General features: G+C 34.5%; 1 pseudogene; it reads left to right on the top strand.

Moving 5' to 3' along the window:
- The first annotated feature begins 24,053 nt into the window (after nucleotides 1-24,053).
- LOC136137722 (thioredoxin reductase-like selenoprotein T) lies at nucleotides 24,054-24,640 on the top strand (annotated as a pseudogene).
- The last annotated feature ends 1,563 nt before the right edge of the window (nucleotides 24,641-26,203 follow it).

Raw genomic sequence — 26,203 nt, 5'->3', positions numbered from 1 at the left:
TGTGTGCAGAGGTCAGGGGAGGAGGGAGACTGTTATGTAGGTACTGATTTAACTACAATAATCTGAATGAAGTCTAACCTACTCAACAAACTTGTTTTTCTATCTGTATTTACTCGCATTCTGCCTCCTGATCTAAATACCACCTATTTGCTGATGACACTCCAAGTTATAACCTTAACCTGTACTTTTTCCTTGAACTTCAGACTTGTGTATATGCAACTGCTTACTCAACATCTCCATTTAGAAGTCTAACAGGCATTTTAAATATAATACGTCCAAAAATAGTATCTGTGATTCTCTTCCAAGCCATTACTTACTGAGAATTCCCCACATCTAGTTGCTGAAGTAAAAACCTTAGAGTCAGCCTAATTCCTTTCTCCTTCAATCCATATCTTCTCAAAGAATCTCACTCACATTTTGCCATCTCTGCTGCAATTATTGTAGTCCAAGCTAAGGACAGCAGCTTCCTAGTAGGTTTCTCTGTGTCTGTTCTTTTCCCTTCTAATCTATTCTCATTACAGCAGCCAGATAGAGCCCATGAAAAAATGAGTTTCTGTGCCATTCCTTTGCTCAAAATGCTTGAAAAGCATCTCATATCACCTAGAGTAAACACCACAGTTATTACTATAACCACATGGCCCTCTGTGATCTGGCCTTATGTTATTTCTCTGCCCTAATAGCCAACTCCTCATCCCTGTCTCACTCAGGCCTATCCATATGGTCCTCACCTTTCCTCAAACACAACAGGCACATTCATGCCCCAGGATCTTTGCACTTGCCACTGTCTCCACTGGGAATACACTGCCTTGGATATCAGCTAGTTTCACTCCCTTGCTTCCTTCAAGTCACAACTCAAATATTACCTTCTCAGTGAGGGGTTCACTGTCCACTGACGATTTTTCACTGTCCACCTTACCTAAAATATATTTTACATGTGTATCTTGTTTTTCCTTTGGGTTTTCTTTTGGGGGGAGAGGGGTATTTTGTTGTTTTTGCTACCATGCACTAGAATGTAAGACGTATGGGAACAACGTTCATTTCCATTAATAGGTTCTCACAAGTTGGTACAAACCAGCTCCAACACACCATTCCTCATGGAAATCTGTGAGGAGAGCGTGAGAAAATTGCTCCCGCCTAAAGACACTTTCCCATCATTAGAAATTCCATATTGGAAGTGCCTTAGAATAAACATAGACTTTTCATCTCTCTCGAAATGCAGACACTCTTGGGAAGAGAAACATATCAAGTTAAATGAATTATTAATGGATCAGCATAAGATCATTAATTGCTTAGTTTGCTTCCATGATAACTTCCTTTTAAAAAGTCACTAAAAATGGGGTTTTGAAGGTGGTGAGAAGAAAGGGATAATTTTGAAAAGTATAGAAATACCTGGGTCAAAGAGACTGAATCACTACAGGAATAAGGAAGCCAGGAAATATATGGTCATATGGATAAGTAAAGAGTATGGTTGCTATGCTGTGTATGACCATTTTACCTCTGTGATTCTAAAACAGCTGGGACAGTAGGACAACAAGGGACTGAACTGTTGGAGAAAGACTTGTTTAGTTCTCAGGGTGGAAATCCCAATGAAAACAGGGGAATTCACCTCATGAAATTCACTGCATATCAGTAAACTTACCTTGCAGGTTTTTATACTGAAAATATATTGAAAATCTGAATTACATAATAGTTTTAAACATCTAGCTTCATATATAGCAAACAGTAACTACTTTAACTAGGACCAGGAATCAGGGTACTTTGAGAATTCAGCTATTCATTGGTGGTTTACAGGGATGCATTTCATTGTCCCCATTGGAGATACCAGATTATATACAGTTTATATTTTTAAATACAATGTAACATGGATACCCCATAGTGTGGCAATTTGGTATTAATTTTTGGTAAAGGAATCTTCTCCCTTAAAATCATTAATCATTGTCTGGTTTACAATAGCTATTGTTTTATGCAAATGTAGAAATATGGTCTCAGAAGATATAGGATCAGTTCTATTTTTCTATGACTCTCTGAAAATAGATGCTAGAGAAGGTCAACGTGGGCTGGATACAAATAAATTATTTCTTTTCCATTTGGCAAATATGTCAGTCTTAGTCCTAAATGGCATGCAAAAGACAGATGGGCAAAAAATACCATAGATTACAGATATAGTTCAAGAAATAATTTTTAAATGGGAATATAAATGTCCATTTCTTAATTTTTTATTTATTTATTTTTTTTTTTAGCTCTAGCAATTAGCCATAGCTAGTGAGTAAAAGTGAAGCTCTTACACTTCTCTGGACTTCCGCTCTGATGTTTAAAAAAATCAGCAGTCATTGCGAATTTTACAGTTTGTGTAAATTTCACATTTTATGGCAAAGAAGAACAACAAGAAATCTTTAATATTTGATACAAAGAAGTCAGAAATAACTAAGAGGAAGCAAAAAGTAGAAAGGCCAGAAATGGGGGAGTTTAATCCAAATGAGTGAACAATTATTAAGGCCTCTTGCTTGAGCAGGACAGTGTCAGCATTGTAGGGGGCATTGGTTGATCTAGGGATTCAGGACTGATTATGAACAACTGTTAGAGGGAGGAGCTGAGAACTACAGAATCACCCTATGTGAATTCAGTATAATTGACTCAGATTATGCCAGTAGCCTCAGCTACTTTCTAGCTCTACAAGGCAGCTATTTCTTTTAGAAATAGAATTAACTCTTTGTGTCATTAATTTCTTTGATGTCCTGCAGAATTATCTTGCAGTAACTCACAGATGTGTCTTTGCCAGAAAACATGCAGACTCATTATGAAATACTAGAGGAAACAGCACAACTCAAAGCAACTTGGAAACAAAAGCAGACATTCCATCTTCCCCATTTTCCCCAAGAAAATGCCAGAAGTTCAAAAGTATAAGTCTGAGAAATTCCATTACCATATTTCATGTTTGTAATATGCTTTGTTTTCAAGAACTGTAAATCATTTTGCTGTGTGAATATCTCATTACTACTCAAACTCCAGAGTGAATAGGTAACTGGGGTGTTTTGGTACTCTAGTTAAGGCATCCTGAGACCTGGAGAAATCTGAATTTAACTTGTGAGGATTATGCGGCTTAGTACTTCAGCAGAGCATACATACACATTTGCTCTCAAAATGAGAAATGAATATTGTGGCTTACCTAAAGAGAATTTCTAAAGGACTATGCTAGTTAGAACAATTTAGCAAAAAATAATTAGAACTTAAATAACACTTGAAAGAAAATTTAAAGCAAATCTATACTCACAAATATAGCAGAAAAGAAAGCCCATACAAAAAAGTTTCCTCAGCATGAAAAAAAATGTATTCACAATTGAATAATGACTCCAATTATTTGGAAAAAATATATAATGCAATTTTTTTAAGTTCTTTAGAAATAAAAGAAAATAATGAGGGACTCATTTTGTTTAGTGTATTTATTTCATGTTTAGACTCACCTTTTATATAAAGCATTCTGTACTAGCTTTAATCATTAGAAATATTATAGAACAAGATAATAATAAAAATGCTGTATGACTTGAGAAAAAAAGCAGATATTACTAGGTTTCTCTAATGAGCCAGTTACTATAGTTGAAACACGTCAGCTGCTATACTTCCCCAAGAAATTAATGCTCATATCACAGGGTTTATAACTGAATTGTGAGGCCATAACACACTTCTTCACATCTACTCCTATACCATTGGCCTTATTCAGTACCTTTTACAGTAAATTGTACTTTGGTTCTTATTTTCTACGCACATATAGAAAAGGGCCTTCTGAGGTCATGATAAATAGTATTTAACTGATGGCAAACTAAGAGTATTTTAGAGGAGTGCTTCTTAAACTTGAATGAATACAAATTGCCAGGAGATTTTGTTTAAATGCAAATTATGACATAAGGGTCTAAGGTGAGGCCTTGGAGCCTGCATTTCTGAGCTGCACCCAGGTTGATCCATCACCACACTACGTATAACAAGGCTTTGGAACTCAGTTGCTGTTAACATTTTCTTATCTTTGAAATTGTTTACTTAAATACACAAAATTGAACATTGCCTTACTTTAAGACAATGCTGATATACATGTCAGAAACAACGGCGGTAACATATATAAAGGAAAAAGCAGTGACCAAAACACTTTGCCTTTTTGTAATTCTACCTCCATATATTTTATTGCTATTCTTCCTTGAAGCTAGAGAACATCTTAACTAGAATGAACCCATAAAAGGAAGTGACATTAATTAAGTTAAGAGTGAAGCCTGAAAGAGAAAAACAAACATTGTATGCTAACACATGTACATGGAATCTAAAAAAGAAAAAAAGAAAAAACTGATTCTGATGAACCTAGGGGCAGGGCAGGAATAAAGATGCAGATGTAGAGGATGGACGTGAGGACACAGGGATGGGGAAGGGAAAGCTGGAACAAAGTGAGAGAGTGGCATGGACATATATACACTACCAAATGTAAAATAGATAGCTAGTGGGAAGCAGCCACATAGCACAGGGAGATCAGCTCAGTGCTTTGTGACCACCTGGAGGGGTGGGATAGGAAGGGTGGGAGGGAGACGCAAGAGGGAGGGCATATGGGGATATATGTACACGTATAGCTGATTCACTATGTTATACAGCAGAAAGTTACACAACATTGTAAAGCAATTATACTCCAATAAAGAGGTTAAAAAAAAAAAAAAAGAGTGAAGCCTCCACAACAGACTATTAGCTTGGTTTTTGATGACAGTCTCTATCACCTTCTAAAAATATCTGTGGCAAACAATATTTTGTTCTAAACTTTGACTACCATTGTATAATATAATGTCAATTTTACCATAAAATTTCAGATTTATATTTACAAAATATTTTTAAGATTGAATCTATTAATTTTTTGGTTAAGGTTGGCACTTGCATTCCTCAGGTCTATTACGTGTATTACACGTTGGGACTCTGAAAAGTCATATTAAATTGCATTAATTTTTGCAATTTTACAAAATTCATGATATGTACAACTTGTGAACAATGGTTTAGTATACTCTGTATTCTTTCCATAGTTACATACAAGATATTGGAGACTTAACTACTGCAATAATATTTGATAATCATCAGATACTGTATCCTCCCCTCTTACAGGATCAACAAATACAGCCTCAAAATGGCTGTTGATACTAAAGAAAGCCAGGAAGTGTTACATATATACTCAGAAAAATATGGACTATGGAGTAGTGAAGAAAGCAAATTATATGAACTCATATACTGATTGTAATTGCTAGCCCTTCAACAATTCAACCATAATCTTAATATTTAGAGAGTACAAAAATAGCAAAGGCAAATCAGTCTTTTTTCTTCCCTGTCCTCAATTTATCTTTTGCATTGCATTTGAAGCCCTAAGCAAAGCATCATCCTTATTCAATGTGCTAAGATCTTTTTACCATGGAATAGAAGAGTAAAATTCTAACAAAATGCAGGAGCACACAATGCCAGCTGTGATCCAGGCCATGATCACTTTAAATTAAATGACCCCAGGAAACCAAAGGCACTGTCTACAGAACATCAAAGTAATTGCTTGTGAAGACTTCATGCACACATTCCCAGGAAAAGAGATACGCAGGATCCCTCTAACTGCTTGCTACAAATGAACAAATCTCTGACCTCAGATAATAGACCTGAGGCACAAAAGGTGAATGTTCCAGCTAGAAGGACAGTGGAGGTGTGGGGAAGAATACAATAAATGTCATAGAAGAGAACCTTACAAATGCTGTTTTCATCAGGAGAAATGATGAAGGTAAGTTACTCATTATTGTAAGCAGTATAATAAAAGAAAGTAGAATAATCTGAATCAAGGAAGTAAATTAAAAATTAGAGAATGTTTCCTAAGGTTAGCCAAAAAAAAAAAAAAGAAAGGAAAGAAAGTTTTTTTTCTAAAGTGACAGCATAAGAAAATTATACATACAAATAATATATAGACATTTTGTGGCTAGACATTTGTATGCGTATCTTTTTAAATATATGGAATGATACAAAACTAGTTTGCTTATGTATTGCTAAAAAAGCTCAAATCCATGATAGAAGCATCAGCATTACACTACTGGAGAACTAGTCAAACATTATATTATGCACATGAAAACAGATTCGTTTCTACCACTGGCTATGATCTGTTTTGGATTTTGACATTTTCTATACCCTGTTTTAAAAGCTGGTAAAGATGTGCCAGAAAGGTAGACATTTTAGTGCTAGATAAAGAACTTAATATTTCATGTTGTTCCATCTAATCTAAACTTTTTTTTAGCAAGCAAGATATTAAAACAAACAAACAAAAAAACCTTAGATCAAGCAAGGATCAATACACAGCCTAGTATTTATTTAAGATATAAGTTCATTTTAATTTTGAATTAACAATATTTTATGCTGAGTTGAGTCAAATGTGGAGAATCTCTGTGCTGCATTTTTCTTAATTTTAATTGCCCAATTAGCTGGAGCTGCCTCATTCACGGGTAACAGGAGCAAGCCAGACCATTTTAGTAAGCAGCTCAGTGGTTAGGTGTGGCACTTTACTCATCTGAAACAAGAAAGCAAATTACCCTGCATTGTTCAGAAGCAATATCATAGGGGAACCAGTATCTAAAAATCTAAAAGTAATGAACATAAAAAATTGATGTTAAGACTGCATTACTATTTTACTCACTATTTTCCATTATTTTCTCAAAGAGCATTATGAAAGAATACACCTCATCATTATAAGCCAGTTAGATGAGAAGCTTTGTGAAAATTACTAACTGCTATGGAAAACAGTTAACATATATAAATATTTTTAAACTTTATGAATTTCTGAAGGCAGCAGAGAAACTGAGCCTTCTAGGTCTGCCACAACTGGGGTGGCTTTTATGCACAGTACAAAGGGACTCATGCATGGTCATGTAGATAGTTATTGTATAACCTTTCTCATTGAAGAAACATTCCTTGCATAAACAGATTGCATTGAAAAATAGAATATATATATATATTTTTTAAATTATGATACCACTTGTCATTTTTGACAACAACGTGTTAAAGAGAGTAGAGACCTTTGCCCTCTGGGGCAACAGTGAAAATGTTTCTATCAGATTTTGCAATATTCTTAAATTCTATATGCATACCAGAAAACTGAAAATGAAGTCAAAAAAAAAAAGAAAGCAAGAAAAGAAAATGTAAACATATTATATTAAGAACCAGGAAAGTATACACTTTTTCTTAAGTTGAACATAATTATAACAAATGGAGCATTATAAAGCACAATAGGTATTTAGTATAAATTTCTTTAATGACTAAGTGAATAATGTTTGTACTAGTTCAGTTTGAAAGTTAAGATAGATATAAGAAAGAGTGAATATTAATTACGTTTTTTTTTTTTTTTTACATAAATGTACTGCATCAGAACATAAAGACACTGGGGCAATGCTTGCACTGCCAACACCAAATGCAAAAAGGAGTATCAGGGAAAGAAAAGCTCATGCAAAATCTATGCATATATAAATGATTTCAAAGCTTGAAGTGAAAAAGAAAAATATGATAAGGAAAGGAAAGGTGGCAAATGAAGATTGCAGAAGAAGACAAATAATAAGACAGTTTTCAAGCATTGAAGGAACAAAAAGTCAGTGACAGAGAGAGTGGAGTTTCTTACAGATAACCAGAGCAATTTACTGACTGAAAAGACAGGCATTGCTAAAACAAAAATCAAATGAGTTCCTTTGAATCAGAAATAGACATAAACCTCAGGAGAATAAGAAACAAAATACCAAAGGAGGGCTGCACTGTACTGAAACAAATACTGAAATAAAAAATCAGTTATTTTTTTACAAGAATTAAAAATTGCTTATATCCTTAACAAATGTGTTATTTTATAGTTTTTAATTTTAAATCTATAAGGAGTTTTTGAAGCAAAAGTGTAGCAGAATCCCACCATCCTATTTTCCCAAATTTGTGAGGTAAGTGACTAAAATTGGGACTATTAACATTTAAATCAGTGAACTTGAGTGAAGCAGATTACTCTTCATCATGTGGGTGAGCCTTATCCAATCAGTAGAAGTCTGTAGTGGAAGAAAGACTGACCTCTCCTGAGCAAAAAGAATTCTGCCAGTAGACTGCCTTCAGACTTGAACTACAAATTTTGCTGAGTCTTTAGCCTGCTGTCCTATTCCATCTGATTCTGAACTTACCAAGCCTCCACAATAACATGAGCCAATTCCTTGAAATGAATCTCTCAATAGATAGACAGGTAGTACATATACACATACATAAGTAGTAGATAGAGAGATGATAGAAGATGATGGACAGATGATAGATAGATAGATATCCTATTGGTTCTGTTACTCTGGAGAACTCTCCTAATATAGATGACAAAATTAAACAAATGCTGTATATTACTATGGATTTTAAATCCCTTTGAATAAACCTGACCTTGTGAACAGTTATGGTCCAGATGTGAGTCATGATGATGGGACCTCTCTAAGTGAGTTGCCCCATTAACTCCTTTACTCTGAAACCCATTCCAATTACTGCTTGGCCTGGGAATGATATTCCCTCCAAAAGTACAGGCAACTTGAACACCTCTTGAAACCCTAGTCAAGTAAGGTTGTAAAGGAAAATGTATTCGATTTCAGTGTCAATTTCAAAGCATGATGAGGATTCAAAGTGAGAAACTAAAGGAATCATGTGAAGAGAGAAAATGCAAAGTCCACATTATAAAGAAGGAAGTATTAGCTCTTTGTTATTTTGACAGTAAATTCCAACCTAAAGTGATGAATATAGCTCAATAATCTGGTTTTAAACTGATCCACATCAGGTGTGTCTTCTCCTAAAGGTTGGAAAGTAGGTGAAATAGAGCCTTGGGATTCTTCTAGGACAATGATTCTGAAATAATAACAAAGTGTATCAAGATTTACTCAAAGGGGCTTTAAGGTAGTAGATCTTAACTGAGTTCTAAACTTGCATAATAAAAAAAAAGATAATTTTGCTACAGGTATTTGGTGGTAGTATTTCTTTATAATACAGAAAAAGTTAGTTGAAGCAAATGGATTAATAATTTAGGGAAATAAAAAGATTGAAATAAAAAAGAAAAAAGGCACAAGAATAGAAAACATATAAGAAACATGTAAATGTCATATTAGAACTAAAAGATGAAAGATAATTCTTGAGTCTTAGACATTAAAAAAAAAAGGACAAAAAAGGACAGGAATAAGGCATAAGCCATTTCCTTCAGTTATGAAGTGGAGAAAAGCTAACCATTAAATATAAAATCTACAATGTACTATTATGTAAGGGAGAAAAAAATGTTGATATATATCATGAAATTTGGACATTTGTTTATTGCAAGTAGCTAGCATTACTCTAATTGATAAAAGCAGTAAATAAACACTAAAACACTGAAGAATATCAAATTAGTGATGACTGTACATGGCACAGTATCTTCTGTTTTTTAACTACAATAACGAAAATAAAAGTTTAGTTTTAAGATAAAGTTGACCATAAAAATTAAAATTTTAATTAAAATATTCATAAAATAATTATATTTAATATTTTGCATTTCAAAATGTATAAGTTATAGTCTAAGTTTTGTTCATTAAAAATAATTACATTAAACACATTTCACAAAGCACTGAGCTGATCTCCTTGTGCTATGTGGCTGCTTCCCATGAGTTATCTATTTTACATTTGGTAGTGTATATATGTCCATGCCACTCTCTTCGTTCCAGCTTACCCTTCTCACTCCCCGTGTCCTCAAGTCCATTCTCTACATTTGTGTCTTTAATCTTGTCCTGCCCCTAGTTTCTTCAGAACCTTTCTTTTTTTTTGATTCTATATATATATGTGTTAGAATACGGTATATGTTTTTCTCTTAGATGTTAAAAAATAAATAAAGTAAAATAAAATACATAAAAAAGAATATAAATTCAAATTTATTTCTGATAATGTTAATTAACCTAAAATTGAAAATAAAATCTTAAATTTCCAAAAAAAGTATTTCAATGTTCAAATAAAAAATGTATGAATAAATTTATCATTTAACTCTAAAGTAAGAAAAAACTAGCAAAGCAAGTTTAAGAATAGAAAGGGAAAGAATAATAATGATTCATGTAGAGATTAATAAATTATAAAATTAAAATATACCTGAAACATATCCCAGAGTAAGAACTTTTACATTAAAAAATGGTCAAAATTTTAGTTAGATAAGGAAAACAGGAAAAGCACACACAAATAAAGAATAAGAAAACATATATTAAAAATTGTTGTATATTACTTGGCAAATTTATGCTAACACATTTAAACGTCATACTAAAATAGATTACTTTATATTAAAAATGAATTTAGACATTTACCAAAAACTTCTATGAAATCAATATAGATTATTATCCATGAAAGATATCAAAATGCTAGAAAATTTTAAGAAAGAAATCAGAATCCATAAAGGTTTAAATGAGATCTCTGTTACATTTTCATGAATCTAATAGTTCTTATTTTATTTAAACTCATTCAAAGAAAACAAAGGCTATAAAGTTTCCAATAAATTTTATAAGGCTTCTATAGGCAAAAACAGTACAAAATAATACAGACTAATCTCACTCAGTTTACAGATATTCTAAATAAGCTACAAGCAAATCCAGCTAAAAAAACACAAACCATAATCATATAGAATTTATTTCAAGTGTTTAATTTTATTCCAAAAAATTCATTACTATAATTCACCATGCTAGTGCTACAGAAATGCCAAAAATGCATTTGATAAATTTCAAAATATGTAATTCCTATTTAAAATTACAATAACAGTGAGTAGAAAAAAATTTTAAATTTGATAGTAAATTACATGCTGTTATTTTGAAAAAAGAAAGTAACAGAAAGAGCAGAGACAGGAAGGCACTTCAGCTTAGTGTGAAGGCTCACTTGGTGTGAAGGCTCACTACTGTGGCTGGTAATTCTCTCCAGTCAATGGCCCTCCTGAGTCAGTTGACTACTAGATTATGCTGGGGCTCAGATCTGTCTACAGATATTTTCTATTTTTCCTGAACCTCTTTCCAATCTCTTTTAGTTGAAGATTTTACAATTAAAAAAAACATAAATACATAAATAATTGGCTATTATAAAGAGGAAAACAAACTGTGGGAAAATATCCGTAGCATATTTGCAAAGTGTTATCTTTAATTTATAATAAATAACAGTAGATCTTGTTTTTTTTAAAATGCAATGTCTCAAAGTAGATAATTGGCAAGACAATGGCTGATCTGCATTTGAACCCCTGTTCAAGACAAACAAGTAAAAACGATGAGAAATCATTTTTACTGATTCAGATTGGTAATGATTTAAAAGTCGTTTAATCCCAAAGCTGACCGTGAAATAAGCACTCTCATGCATTCAAGATGGGTGTGTAAATGAGCACAGCCTTTATAGTAAATAACTGGGCAGTAAAAAAGATGGCAACTTAAATTTTTTAAATGTGACTCAAGAAAATAAAATATTTGCAAATTATATTCATCACAGCTATGTTTATGTGAGCACAAATTTGGAATTAAATCTCAAATACAGGCAAATGGTTAAATGGTGGAAATATTGTATAATTCTTTCAGAAAATTAATATGGAGACATTAAAAATTATGATTTGAAATATTTTTAATGGAAAAGCTAATGCTAAAATGTATAATAAAAAAGGCTCAATACACAAATATATATAAAATATTAATATAGATACTTCAAATCCACAGACACATATATACATGTATGTATATACACAAAGAGAGAAATATGAGAGATATGAAGATTACATATGACTGAGGAGAATAAATATGACTAAAATGTGACTGAAATCTGTGCTAAAATTTTAACAGTGACTAATTTTGCTTTTTGTAATTTGGGGTGATTTTTGCAACTTGGGATGATTTTATCTTTATATTTTATACAGTTTCTGATTGTCTAAAATAAACTTGTAATTTTCTTTTCAATTAGAAAAGCAATTTGAAGTTGATTTTAATAAAGTACATAACCGTTGAGACAGTAATTACTCCTTTGATATTTGACCCTAATATTTTCAAGGAAGATTAAATATACATCCAAAAACATGTTCATTAAAATATTGAAGAAAAGGAAAAAATGTAATTTATTTTAAGGTCTTGACCATGGAATTGCCAGCATATGATAGCATGGGCAAGGGTGATTTTTCCACAATATGTTATGGTCAAAAGGGGTTGTAGATGGGTAGAAGACTTGATTGATTATGTGAAACCCACTAGCAACATAAATGTAGACATTAAGGTTTCTCCATCCCAGATGTAATGGCTTAATTTGGACAACTGTATAAGGCAAAGTTTTCTCCACATTGTAGCATCTTTATGGTGCAGACCATTTTCATTTTCTCCCTAAAATTTAGAAGAAGCTTTACCAGGAGATATGGAAGAAGTGAAAAATAGGACTTATCGAAGCCTTGCATTCATAGAGAAAACAGGAACTAAAATAATTTACACAGTTGATCCTTCACCATATGTTAATCAAGGAAACTGCAACAAAAGAAAAGCGTTCCACCCTGGAGAAATATCCAAAATTAGGAAAAGGAAGCATATAAGAATGCCACAAACTCAAGCCTGAGACTGGGAGTAGGGAGGTTGACTAGAGCCATCTTCCTCTTCAGCTGAGCTCAGTGTTTTTCAAATTTCTTAATTAAACTAACCCTCTGTTAAGTCCCCACTCCTTATAATTTATAAACATTAATTAAATAAAAATCCATCTCTGGAGAGAAATGAAGGATAGAAATATTGTCTATTTCTAAAGACATAGGGTAAATTTGCAAAACCCCAGCCTCAGTTTCTTCATCTCTAGAGTGGGACAACAGTAGTGCTCACAGTTTTGTTTTTTGTTTCTTCTTCAGGTTAAAAGTGATACAGAATATGACAACCCAACACTGTGTCTGACACATAGTGGTTTTCACAATTTTGTTATTACTGTTAATCTACTGCATATGCACTGTCATAATCAAGGCCAGCTTCATGGGCAGGCAATCTGTGCAGTCACACAAGAAACCACAGTCAGAAAAATTCCGTGCTTGAGTTAATGCTCTGTTGTCACCAACTTGGAATTCTTAATTTTTAAACAAGGGACTTCAAATTTTCATTTTGTATTTGGTATCACCAGTTATGTAGCTGGTGCTCATCAAAATAAGAAGCATTTGACTTTATCAATGCAATTTAACTGTCTCGACTTGTCATAGTACTATTTTATGGATTCTCATTCTTATATACCCCATGGCAGTTAAGGAAATTTATGGCTGCCCTTTTATGTAATCTCTATAGGGTAAGGAAATATGTAATACATATAGGGTGCCTTATGGATTCAATCTAATTTCAAAAAACAGTCTTCACTTTGATCAAAATGATTTGGAATCTTTCTGAAGTTTTATGGCAATTTTTGAAAAGGACAATTTACAATTTATTACATGGACTGATGTGTGTTGAAAGCACTTTGCAATCCACACAGTGTTATGCTAAAAGGACTGCAATTATTTAATTACTTACAACATAAGAAAGGTTTATGCAATTCCATACGGCAAAACAGGACACTTGCAAACTAGTCATTATAAGAAATCACAATTGTACAAGCTTCTGCAAAGTCATGAAATTGGATTCTAATTAGTAATAGAGTTAACTTCCATCACTTGAACGTATCTACTACTGTGTGTGTAGTTTTATAGAAACCATTTTGTTAAAAAGCAGAATTCAGTAAAGGGTAGAACTTCTTATCTGCCTCATTGAAGTCATAAAGGATCAAGATCAGATTTTTGAATTGGATCTGACAAGAAATTAATGGGAAGTACAGAAGAGAGGAGTACTTATTTCTGTTAGAAATCCATAGTGAATGATTTTTTAGGGGCCTCTTTCTAGGTCAGCACTTTCAAACAGTATTTTAAAGTTCCGGTTAAAATGTGCTGCTAACATTAAGGTACTAAATGGTATTAATCTGAACATTTTTCAAATATATTCCATACTCCATAGCAGTGAATTAATGTCTATATCCCATAATCTGTTCTTTTCAATCCTTCAATGTATATAAATTATAAAAGATGTGATGATATTTGAACAAATAACCTGAATGACAATAATTCTGGCAACTCCCAGAAATAATCAGCTACAGAAATTAACAGCTGTTCACTAGCACTATCATAACAGGCACTACTCCCTTAAAAGTGGAAGATAATAGATGGATAAAAACACTAACACAGGGCTTCCCTGGTGGCGCAGTGGTTGAGAGTCCGCCTGCTGATGCAGGGGACACGGGTTCGTGCTCCGGTCTGGGAAGATCCCACGTGCCGTGGAGCGGCTGGGCCCCGTGAGCCATGGCCACTGAGCCTGCGTGTCCGGAGCCTGTGCTCCACAACAGGAGAGGCACAACAGTGAGAGGCCCGCGTACCGCAAAATACTACCACACATCTTGCAGCAGTTTTTGTCCACTACTATGACTGTGTTACTGTCAATTTCCCCTTTTATGGCTGTTAGCATGTGCCTTATGTACTGAGGCACTCCTACTTTGGGTGCATAATATTTACAATTGTTATATCTGCTTCTTGGATTGGTCCCTTGATAATTATGTAGTGTCCTTTTTTGTCTCTTGTAATAGTCTTTGTTTTAAAGTCTATTGTGTCTAATATGAGAATTGCTACTCCAGCTTTCTTTTGACTTCCATTTGCATAGAATAACTTTTTCCATCCCCTCACTTTCAGTCTGTATGTGTACCTAAGTCTGAAGTGGGTCTCTTGTAGAAAGCATATATACGGGTCTTGTTTTTGTATCCATTCAGCCAGTCCATGTCTTTTGGTTGGAACATTTAATCCATTTACATTTAAGGTAGTTATTGATATGTATGTTCCTATTACTATTTCCTTAATTGTTTTGGGTTTGTTATTGTAGGTCTTTTCCTTCTCTTGTGTTTCCTGCCTAGAGAATTTCCTTTAGCATTTGTTGTACAGCTGGTTTGGTGGTGCTGAATTCTCTTAGCCTTTGCTTGCCTGTAAAGGTTTTAATTTCTCCGTTGAATCTGAGAATTGCTGGGTAGAGTAATCTTGGTTGTAGGTTTTTCCCTTCCATCACTTTAAATATGTCTTGCCACTCCCTTCTGGCTTGCAGAGTTTCTGCTGAAAGATCAGCTGTTAACCTTATGGAGATTCCCTTGTATGTTATTTGTTGTTTTTTCCCTTGCTGCTTCTTATAATTTTTCTTTGTATTTAATATTTGATAGTTTGATTAATATGTGTCTTGGTATGTTTCTCCTTGGATTTATCCTGTGTTGGAATCTCTGTGCTTCCTGCACTTGATTGAATATTTCCTTTCCCATATTATGGAAGTTTTCAACTCTAATCTCTTGAAATGTTTTCTCAGTCCCTTTCTTTTACTCTTATTCTTCTGGGACCCCTATAATTCGAATGTTGGTGCATTTAATGTTGTTCCAGATGTCTCTGAGACTGTCTTGAATTCTTTTCATTCTTTTTTCTTTATTCTGCTCTGAGGTAGTTATTTGCACTCTTTTATCTTCCAGGTCACTTACATGTTCTTCTGTCTCAGTTATTCTGCTATTGATTCCTTCTATAGAATTTTTAATTTCATTTATTGTGTTGTTCATCATTGTTTGTTTACTCTTTAGTTCTTCTAGGTCCATGTGAAACGTTTCTTGTATTTTCTCCATTCTATTTCCAAGATTTTGGATCATCTTTACTATCATTACTCTGAATTCTTTACCAGGTAGATTGCCTATTTCCTCTTCATTTGTTTGGTCTGTTGGGTGTTTACCTTGCTCCTTCATCTGCTGTGTGTTTCTCTGTCTTCTCATTTTGCTTAACTTACTGCTCTTGGGGTCTCCTTTTCGCAGGCTGCACACTCATAGTTCCCATTGTTTTACTGTCTGCCCCCAGTGGGTAAAGTTGGTTCAGTGGTTTGTGTAGGCTTCCTGGTGGAGGGGACTAGTCCCTGTGTTCTGGTGGATGAGACTTCATCTTGTCTTTCTGGTGGGCAGGTCCGAATCAGGTGGTGTGTTTTGAGGTGTCTGTGACCTTATTATGATTTTAGGCCACCTCTCTCTTATGGGTGTGTTTATGTTCCTGTCTTGCTAGTTGTGTGGCATAGGATGTCCAGCACTGTAGCTTGCTGGTTGTTGAGTGGAGCTGGGTCTTAGTACTGAGATGGAAATCTCTGGGAGAGCTTTCTCCATTTTTTATTATGTGGAGTTCAGAGGTCTCTGGTGGACCAATGTCCTGAACATGTCTCTCCCCACTCAGAGGCACAAGCCTGACACCTGGCTGGAGCACCAAGACACTGTCAGTCACACGGCTAGGTACATGGGGGGCTTCTTCCCTTTTGGGAAGTCTGAGGTATTCTGCCAGCATTCAGCTGGTGTTCTGTAGAAGTTGTTCCACATGTAGATGTAATTCTGATTTACTTATGGGGAGGAAGGCAATCTCCACTTCTTTTCCTCTGCCATCTTGAAGGTCTCCCCACAGTAGACGCTTCTGTGTAAAAATCGGCAAGTGGGTGAATTTATAGGCAAAGAAAACAAAGATGTGGGATTGATTCGATTTTTAAAAGTTTACTATATGACTGCTATACTTAAACTACATTGAAATACAGCGTGAAGATTAGAGTGTTGGGAACAAAATATGAACAATAAATATCAAAACTGGAAAGGTTTTAAAAAATAAGGTAACATTAAACACAAATATAAACTCAAAATATTGTTTTAAAATTTTTTAAATTAGAGCTTTGAAACAATATATATCTATAGCTGGATGACTTTGCTGTACACTTGAAACTAACACAATATTGTAAATTACCTATGAATCAGTATAAATAGATAAATATATATACTCAACAACGACAAAAAAGGAATAGCATTCTTCATATATGTCATGTATCATTATTTAAGTTTGTTTCTATTTTTTTCTCCCTCTCTATTTTGAAAAGGTTATTGTTGTACTTCCATTTCTTGTTATTCTTAATATAGATAAAAGGTGATTGTTTTGTACACTAATTTTATATCCAGTAATCTTAAGAAATATTTTGTATTTATTCCAACAGATTTTTAATTGAGTTATTGAATATTCTATATATGCAACCATATCAACTCTAAGCAAAACATTATTTTTCTTATTATTCAATATTTATACTTATTATTTGATTTTCATATATTATGCCATATTCTGTAAGATCTGACCATGAATAATCTACTTTTAAGAGTTATTGTAGTGATACCTCTTTCTTATTCTGAATTGACAAGCAAAATTTTGTATTTCTTTTGTGCTGTTGCCTTTCTTGTTTTTTTAGGTTAAGATTTTGTTATGTTTCCTTAGTTTCCATCTACTCATTTTTCCTTAGTTTTTTAATTCGTAATGCTGGCTAAAGTATACTTATTTTTTATTTCTGTTGCTAAATCATGTGGATTTCCTTTGAGACATGTTGAATTTTTAAGGGAGGGTGATTTAAAAATAATTGCTCATGGGCTTCCCTGGTGGCGCAGTGGTTCAAGGTCTGCCTGCTGATGCAGGGGACACGGGTTCATGCCCCGGTCCAGGAGGATCCCACATGCCACGGAGCGGCTGGGCCCACGGGCAATGGCCACTGAGCCTGCGCGTCCGGAGCCTGTGCTCCGCAGCGGGAGAAGCCACAACAGTGAGAGGCCCGCGTACCACCAAAAAAAAAAAAAAAACGCTCATTATGTAAGAAGGATAAAGTTGAATCCTTGAATTTCATTATATAAAAAAGGGAACTCTGGATGATTTAATATATTAATGTACATGATAAAAAATATAATAACTGAAATATAGAATAATACTGTATAACTCTGGAACAAAAAATCTACCTAAAAAAAGCCTATTTTTTAAGATAAATGTTAATTTATATGAACATAGCAAAACTAAGGATATCAGTTGCATGTAGCGCATAATTGACAAAGTTGACAAATATGAAGATATTTGTAATATTAAAAATCAACAAGAGGTCTTTCTTATTGTCATTTTGGAAATAAATTTGATAGTATTTAGGGAAATATCCTATACATGCATCTGACAACATGGCAATCTCAAACCTAGTTATGTCCAGGAGAATTACTGATTACTGATTACATACACAAACTGGTTCGTTGTAGGTCTGTCTATGCCAGTTAGGAATTGGAGGCAACTTGGCTGTCCATCACTAGGAGAAGAGATAGAAAAAGTATTGTGGTTGCTTATGGTAAAATACACAGTAAAATTTAAAAGCAGTGAACTAGATGAGTATATAAAAGGGATGGGGCTCAAACTCTGTTGAGTTTTAAGATGATAGAACACTAAAAGGAATTTATAGAAAAAAGCAATTAAAACATATGCATTTAAAACAACACTGTATAATTTTTGTAACATATGTTTCCAAAATATGTGACAGATCACAACATACAAAAAGACAGTCAGGTGTGTGTGTGATAAGCAGGAGGATCTGCTTAGCTTGACATCACGGTTGGAGAGTGGATTCCCTTCTAACAAAGTTTAGACAGAATTTTTATAAAATATTTGAGTGCTATTTATTTAGTTAGTTGTGTATTTGGGGAATTCTTTAAAAATCATACCAGTCTTATAGAACAATCTCAAGAATAGTACAAATAACCCTTGTATCTGCAAATTTCCATTATCCAGAGTCCCCAGTATTCAGGATTTTACCATATTTGACCTCATCAATCATTCATTAGTTACTCGTCAAACCTTGGTACTTTAATACGTATTTCCTTAGAAGGGCACTCTCTCACAATCTACAATACAACCATCAATACCAAGAAAGTAACATTAGTTTAATACTACAATCTGATTTATAGATCTCATTCAAATTTTGCTGATTTTCCCAATGGCTTTTATAGATCTAGAATCCAACACAAGATCACTGGTTGCATGTAGTTGTCACAACTCTCTGGTCTCCCTCAATCAAGAAGAGTTTCTCAGACTTTTCTTGTTTTTCATAACCTTGACTTTTTTTTAAAGAATATAGACCAGTGTCTTTAGAATGTACCTAAATTAGAGTTGCTCTGCTGTTTTCTCATGATCATATTCAATCAAGGTAGGTAACCATGGCAGGAATGCCACAGAAGCAGTGCTATGTTCTCAGTGTATCACTTCCTGAAGCACCCACAATCAATTTATAATCACTTGATTTCAAGGTATATGTATGCCAGCTTTCTCTACTACTAAGTGATTATTATTAGTTGGCATTCTATTGAATTGGAGAGCTTAGTATTCTACACCGTTATTTTATTCATACATGTATTTATTTACTTATTTATTTATAACACTAAGTGAATTGTAGCTTCCAAAAAAATTCAATGGGCTGCATTCCTAACCTTTGTGCCTTACAATGTGACTGTATTTGGAGACAGGATGTATACAGGGGAAAGTTAAAATTAGGTCATTACAGTTGGCCCTAATTCAATATGACTGATATTCTTATATCAGAGGAAATATGGAAATAATCATGCACAGAGGGAAAAACATGTGAATGCATAGGGAGAAGATGGCCATCTACCAACAGAAGAGATAGGCCTAGAGAAGAGTCTTCATGATTCTCAAAAGGAACCGACCGTGCTGACACTTTGATCCTGGACTTCTAGTGTCCAGAACTATGAAAAAATTAATGCATGTCCTTTAAGCCACCAAGTCTGTAGTACTTTGTCATGGAAGCCCTAGCAAACTAATATACCAAAGACTCATGGATTTGGCTATAATATGTTATTATTATTTATTTTCATCCTTAAATTAAATCTCAGATTTCAGATTTCATCAGTAGTAGCCTCTTAAATCTGCTTTCTGTGTTTTTTAGACATCCTCATTCATTGAATACTTTCTTAATTTGTTCCACAATAAGGTTTTCCAGATTGATCTTATACTTTTCTTGACTTGGGCCTGGAAGTCCTGGTTCTTTCTAGTGGAGAGTTTGCTCCACATCCACAGTATTTGCTTACCTATGCACTGGATAATTGGTATATTGCTACTCCCAGGACCTTTCTGTGGATAAAGCAGCTTGGGAATATATCCATATGTGTACATCATCACTCTCTTTCTCTACACACACACACACACACATATATATATAAACACAATATATATGTAAATATGTATACATAAATATATACACTTATTTTGATAAGTATTATTTTCTTTATGAGAAAATACTAAACTATAACGTTATTTTTGATCAGCAGCCTCCAAGATGATTCCCAATGATATACCTCATCTTGGTCTTCACTCCGACTCTCTGGGATCAGGGACCCTGTGAAAAGCCAACTTCAGTGTCATCAGAAAGCCCTGTGCAGATGCCTACGTGAATGCCCTTGGAAGTGGATTTCCTCATTCTCTAATGGAGCATTCAGATGAGACATTAGCCTAGACCAACAGCTTAACTACAACTTCATGGGAGACTAACCCAAAGAACCCAGCTAAGCCATATTCAGATTCCTGACTTCTAGGAATAAGTGCTCATTTTTTTAAACCACAAAGTACTGTGGTGATTTGTTTTATGCAGCAATAGATAACTAATACAAAAGCCCCCAACTTATAATGGTTCGACTTACATGTTTTTGATGTTATGATGGTGTCTAAGTGATACACATTTAGTTGAAACCGTACTTCACATTTTGAATTTTGTTCTTTTCCCAGGCTAGTCATAGACCTTAGGATACTCTTTTGTGATGCTAAGCAGGGCAGAAGCTGCAGCTCCCAGTCAGCCCCACAATCACAAAGGTAAACAACCAATACACTTACCAGCATTCTGGACCCAGACAACCATTCTTGTTTTCACTTTCAGTACAGTATTCAATAAATTGCATGAAATATTTAATACTTTATTATAAAATAGGTTTTGTGTTAGATGATTTTGCCCAACTGTAAGCTAATGTAAGGTAGGCTAAGCTATCTTGTTCAGTAGGTTAGGTGTATTAAATGCATTTTCAACTTAAGATATTTTCAACTTATGATGAGATTATCTGGATGTAACCCCAACCCCATCATAAGTCAAGGAAGATCTGTATATCACTGATGGCAAGTTCAGCAGTCACTTCTTAATTGCAAATATCTAGGGCATTTGTACTTAATTTGCATGTTCTACAATATAATATTTAAATGTTTAAACTTAGAATCATAAATGATAGATTGAAGCTAAGCTTTGTCATTTACTTGCAAAGTTACCTTCTTTTTCTGTACCACAATTTGTTAATATGTTAAATATGGATAATAATAATAGTGACCATCTCAAGATTTTTATGGCTATTAAATAAGATAATATGTGTAAGACACATAATACAGTGTCTGGCACATAGCAATTGCACAATAAATATTAGTTTTACTTGTCATTGTTATTATTTCTTGTCTATAAAGATTGTCTTCATCTTTTGCTTCTATAACAGTACTCCTTGATTTTCTTCCTATTTCTGAGTAGCTACCTATACTCCTTTGAGTTATTCTCCATGAAACTTTCTTTGCCCCTTTTAATTTATCACTCAGAATAAACTAATCCTCTAATGACTCACCCTAGATATTTCACAAGCACTTCAAGATTAACAATCCCATCCCTGCAAATCTATGTGTTTTCCGAAATTCTCTATCCTAGTAAATAACTTGGTTATCTACTTAGAAAATCAAAGCATAAACATGAGTTTTAATTTAGTATACATCAGTTAACCAAATATTTTGATTACCAATTATCTATGTAGTTCTAGAATTTTATAAAAAAGGAAAATGGAAAATGATATGGGTTTTGTTCCCTTGAGAAATGTACTGTCTGATGAGTATGCAGAGAGGTGTGACATCTGTTAGGGTGGTTTCAGGAGGCAATAAAGGAAAATGGGTCGTGGGGGAGCAAGAAAAGAGATATAAACGCTAATAGGTGCAAGTGAAAAATGTCCTTGTCTCCCTTTATAATGTATTCAATGGAAAGACATTGAAAGGTTATGAATATGGGATTGCAAAGATTTGATACAGCCTCAGCTCTCCTTCAATCACAAATTAAAATTTTGCTAAGTCCCATTAGAAGTATTTTCTTTGTATTTTTGCAATCAGTTTCTTTTTCTCCATAACCACTGCTACTTGTTTAAATTCACCTTTGTCATTTATTGCTGGACTTATAGCAATATATTTGGCTTTCATTTTTAACTTCACTTATTCTCTTACTTAGAAGCCTTTGGTGAGTACTCAGATCCTTTAGGTTAAAATTCTAGTTCTTAGCTTGGATTCCACACAAAAGAGGCCCTTTATTATTATTCATTTACTTGCCTCTCCAGGTTCATCAACTACTTCATCCACACCAGCAACACAAGTGCTGTCCACTGCAAGAAACTTCTTCAGATTTCCTGTAGCGACCACACATTTCTATTGTTTTGTGGATACATATATTCTGTTAGCTTTGCTTGGAATTTCTCTTTCCTTACTCCATTTTCATCTGCCTTTGTGCTTCAAGATCATCTCCCATAATGTTCTCTTTCTCAGTCACCTCCAGTTTTACTTAGGTTCTCTTTTTCTACACTTAAATAACATCTGTCTTGTAATGACAGTAATTGTAATAGTGCCTACCTAGTGAAATCTGGGGTTTTTGAGGCATATTAGAATTATCTATATTTATCCATAGTTGCATAATTAATTACCCTGAAACATAGAAAATAAAAACAACAAACATTTGTTATCTTATAGATTCTGAGGGTCAGGAATTCAGAAGCAGCTTAGCCAAGTGATTCAGGTTCAGGTTCTCTCAGGAGGTCGCCATCGACATGAGGGTTTGGGCTGAAGTTATCTGAAGGCAACATTTGAGCAAGAAGAGCCTCTTTCAGGATAACCCATTCAATGTCTTTTTTTAAAAAATAAATTTATTTATTTACGGCTGTGTTTGGTCTTCGTTGCTGTGCACGGGCTTTTTCTAGTTGCGATGAGCGGGGGCTACTCTTCGTTGCCGTGCATGGGCTTCTTATTGCCGGGGCTTCTCTTGTAGCGGAGCACAGGTTCTACAAGCGCAGGCTTCAGTAGCTGTGGCTTACAGGTTCTAGAGCTCAACTTCAGTAGTTGTGGCACACGGGCTTATTTGCTCCGCCACATGTGGGATCTTCCCGGACCAGGGCTTGAACCCATATCCCTCGCATTGGCAGGCAGATTCTTAACCACTGCGTCAACAGGGAAGCCGCCATTCAATGTCTTTTGAAAGGAGAACTCAGTTCTGTCTGTAGACAGAAGTCATCAGTTTCTTACCATGTGGCCCTCTCCATAGTGGTAACTTGAATGCCCTCACTACATGGCTGCTGGCTTCTTCGAGAGCAAATAAGCTAAGAGCGAGACAAAAGCTGCAGTGTTTTCTATGATCTAGACTTGGAAGTTTGACTCCATTATTTCTTCAATATTGTATTAGGTACACATGTTACAATATTGTATTAGTCATCTGGTGTGAGATAAGACTACACAAGCACATGAATATAGGGAGGTGAGGCTCATTGTGGGCTATCATGAGGTTATAAATTTGAAAAAACTTTAATATTACAAAAGATTATATTAATAATATCTTAGAACCTTTCCAATTATTCTACTTTAATTGTGGAAGACAGTTTCCCTGAAAATATTTGCCTTCATGGAGATCCCAATTTAAAATAAAGGGCAGTAATTTAAACATTAAGATTTTTCTGTGGTATATTTTATATATATATATATATATATATATATATATATATATAACATATATTTCATTTGTACAACTGTATTTTAACTTATGAGCAATTGTATATCCAAAGAAAAACTTAATTATGAAGAACAAATAAGAGGACAACGTTTTCTTCCAAGCAGCTATATGGCCTTGAATCATCTATGGAACTTCATTGTGTTTCAGCTTTGCCACCACTCAGATCAGTAATATAACAAATTGTCCCTTATATCTCATGAAACTATTATGAGTGTAAAGAAAGCTACTGATGATAAACAGCAACGAAAAGTTAAATGGCTCGTGGCTCCGGCTCTGCCTTGGGCTGGCTGCAGTCTCAGTCTGAGGGCGGCCGAAGTGGTTGGTTCGTTTAAGATGAGGTTTCTGCTGCTTCTCCTAGCGGCAACATCGGAGGTGGTCTGAGAGATGCCTCCGCCAACCTGGGCGGCGTGCCTGGCGAGAGGTTAGAGATGCAGTACGCCACGGGGCCGCTGCTCAAGTTCCAGATTTGTGTTTCCTGAGGTTATAGACGGGTGTTTGTGGAGCACGTGCGGGTTATTAGCCAGCGGTACCCAGACATCCGTATTGAAGGAGAGAATTACCTCCCTCAACCAATATATAGACACATAGCATCTTAACTGTCAGTCTTCAAGTTAGTATTAATAGGCTTAATAATTGTTGGCAAGGATTCTTTTGCTTTCTTTGGCATGCAAGTTCCTAGCATCTGGCCGTGGGGCCAAGAAAATAAGGTCTATGCATGTATGATGGTCTTTTCCTTCAGCATCATGATTGAGAACCAGTGTATGTCAACAGGTGCATTTGAGATAACTTTGAAAGATGTACCTGTGTGGTCTAAGCTGGAATCTGGTCACCTTCCATCCATGCAACAGCTTGTTCAAATTCTTGACAATGAAATGAAGCTCAGTGTGCATATGGATTCCATCCCATACCATCGATCATAGCCCCACCTATAAGCACTGAAAGCTCTTTTACATTAAGGGATTTTTGCAAGAGCAGCGTGACTGACATTATGAAGGCCTGTACTGAAGACAGCAATCTGTTAGTACAGACAAGATGCTTTCTTGGCAGGCTTGTTGTACCTCTTGGAAAACCTCAATGTAAGACAGTTTTTCAGTGCTGGCATATTTTGGAATTCTGCACATTCGTGGAGTGCAATAATACTGTACAGTTTTTCTTTCTTCCCCAAGTCCACTTGGTTAATAGTTTTGTTTTTTTTAAATGCAGACATTACTACTTGTACTTTTTTCCTCGGTCATATTTGAAAAAGTAGAAAATTGAGTTGCAATTTGATTTTTTTTCAAAGATGTCTGTTAAGTCTGTTGTGATTTTATATGAATTTTCCTTTTTTATAGTTTAAAACTGATCTTTTTTGGGACGAGAGCTGAAGTTCCCAAATACTTTATAAAAGTTTTTCAGACATCTCTAATTTGGTCATGTCCAATTTACATAGTTTTCAAAATATTGCAGATTGTGAACAGCATATCATATAAGATTATGCAGGGAAATCCTATATCCAGAGTACTCTACCAATTTGTGTATGTGTGTGTGTGTGCATGTGTGATTACCAGAGAACTACTAAAAGACCAACCACTTTTTAAATCCTGTTAATGTAGTTCAAGTGTCCTGCCTTAACCAATTTAATGAGTTGATTAAATGGGCCTTTATACTTAACTCAATAAAAAACTAAGCAGATGTAAGTTAAAAAAAAAAAAAAAAAGAGAGAAGTTAAATGACTATGAATAGGTAAGGTGTCTTCATTAAGTGATTTGCAAACATGTCTCATAAATGGTATTTGAATATTTGTAATTACCTAGCATGCATTATATACAAATAATAACCAATCTAGTCATTGTACAATGCTAATTTCAGGTGACTTTTCCCAAGGTACCTTTTTTGGCTACCAGATTAGCTCATCAAGGAGGTAGATTTACAATGTCACATGTAAAGACACTGATGACCATCAGGTACCATTTATCTTTATTCAAGCTCAGTGTAGAAGTGCAGATAAAATGGGAAGAAGACTGAGAAGGTATATAAAAATTCTCATCTGTGTTTACAAACCACACTACTTTTATTTTTTTAATTAATTAATTAATTATTTTTTACCACAGTACTTTTAAAAAGCCTTAAAATATTAGTGGTATTAATCTATTTTAGAATGTAAAAGGCATGAAGGCCATAAAAGTAATTCCTGGTTCTCAATAAAGCAAACTTTCCATGTATTCAAAGTTCAACTTGTGGACATTCTTCCAAGAAAAAATAAAGTTACTGATGGATAATGTTTCAAGGCATCTACAATGGGAACACAACTTGCAGCACAGGCAGGTAGCTTTCAGAAGGAACTCAGAGCAATTGCATCAGCTATGTGCAACACCTTACAGATCACTGTGGAGCTAGAGTGGATTTGATTTTTCCTCTGAAGTCATGTACTCATCTAGAAGAAAGGTTTGGCTCAAACTTTCACTTCATAAAGTACTTTTTAATTTATTCCCAAAAGTATACAA

Source organism: Phocoena phocoena, chromosome 18 (genome assembly GCF_963924675.1).
Source record: "Phocoena phocoena chromosome 18, mPhoPho1.1, whole genome shotgun sequence".
In the NCBI taxonomy this organism is placed as follows: domain Eukaryota; kingdom Metazoa; phylum Chordata; class Mammalia; order Artiodactyla; family Phocoenidae; genus Phocoena; species Phocoena phocoena.
Note: the sequence above shows the minus strand (reverse complement) of the source record. Positions and strands in the feature narration are given on the sequence as shown.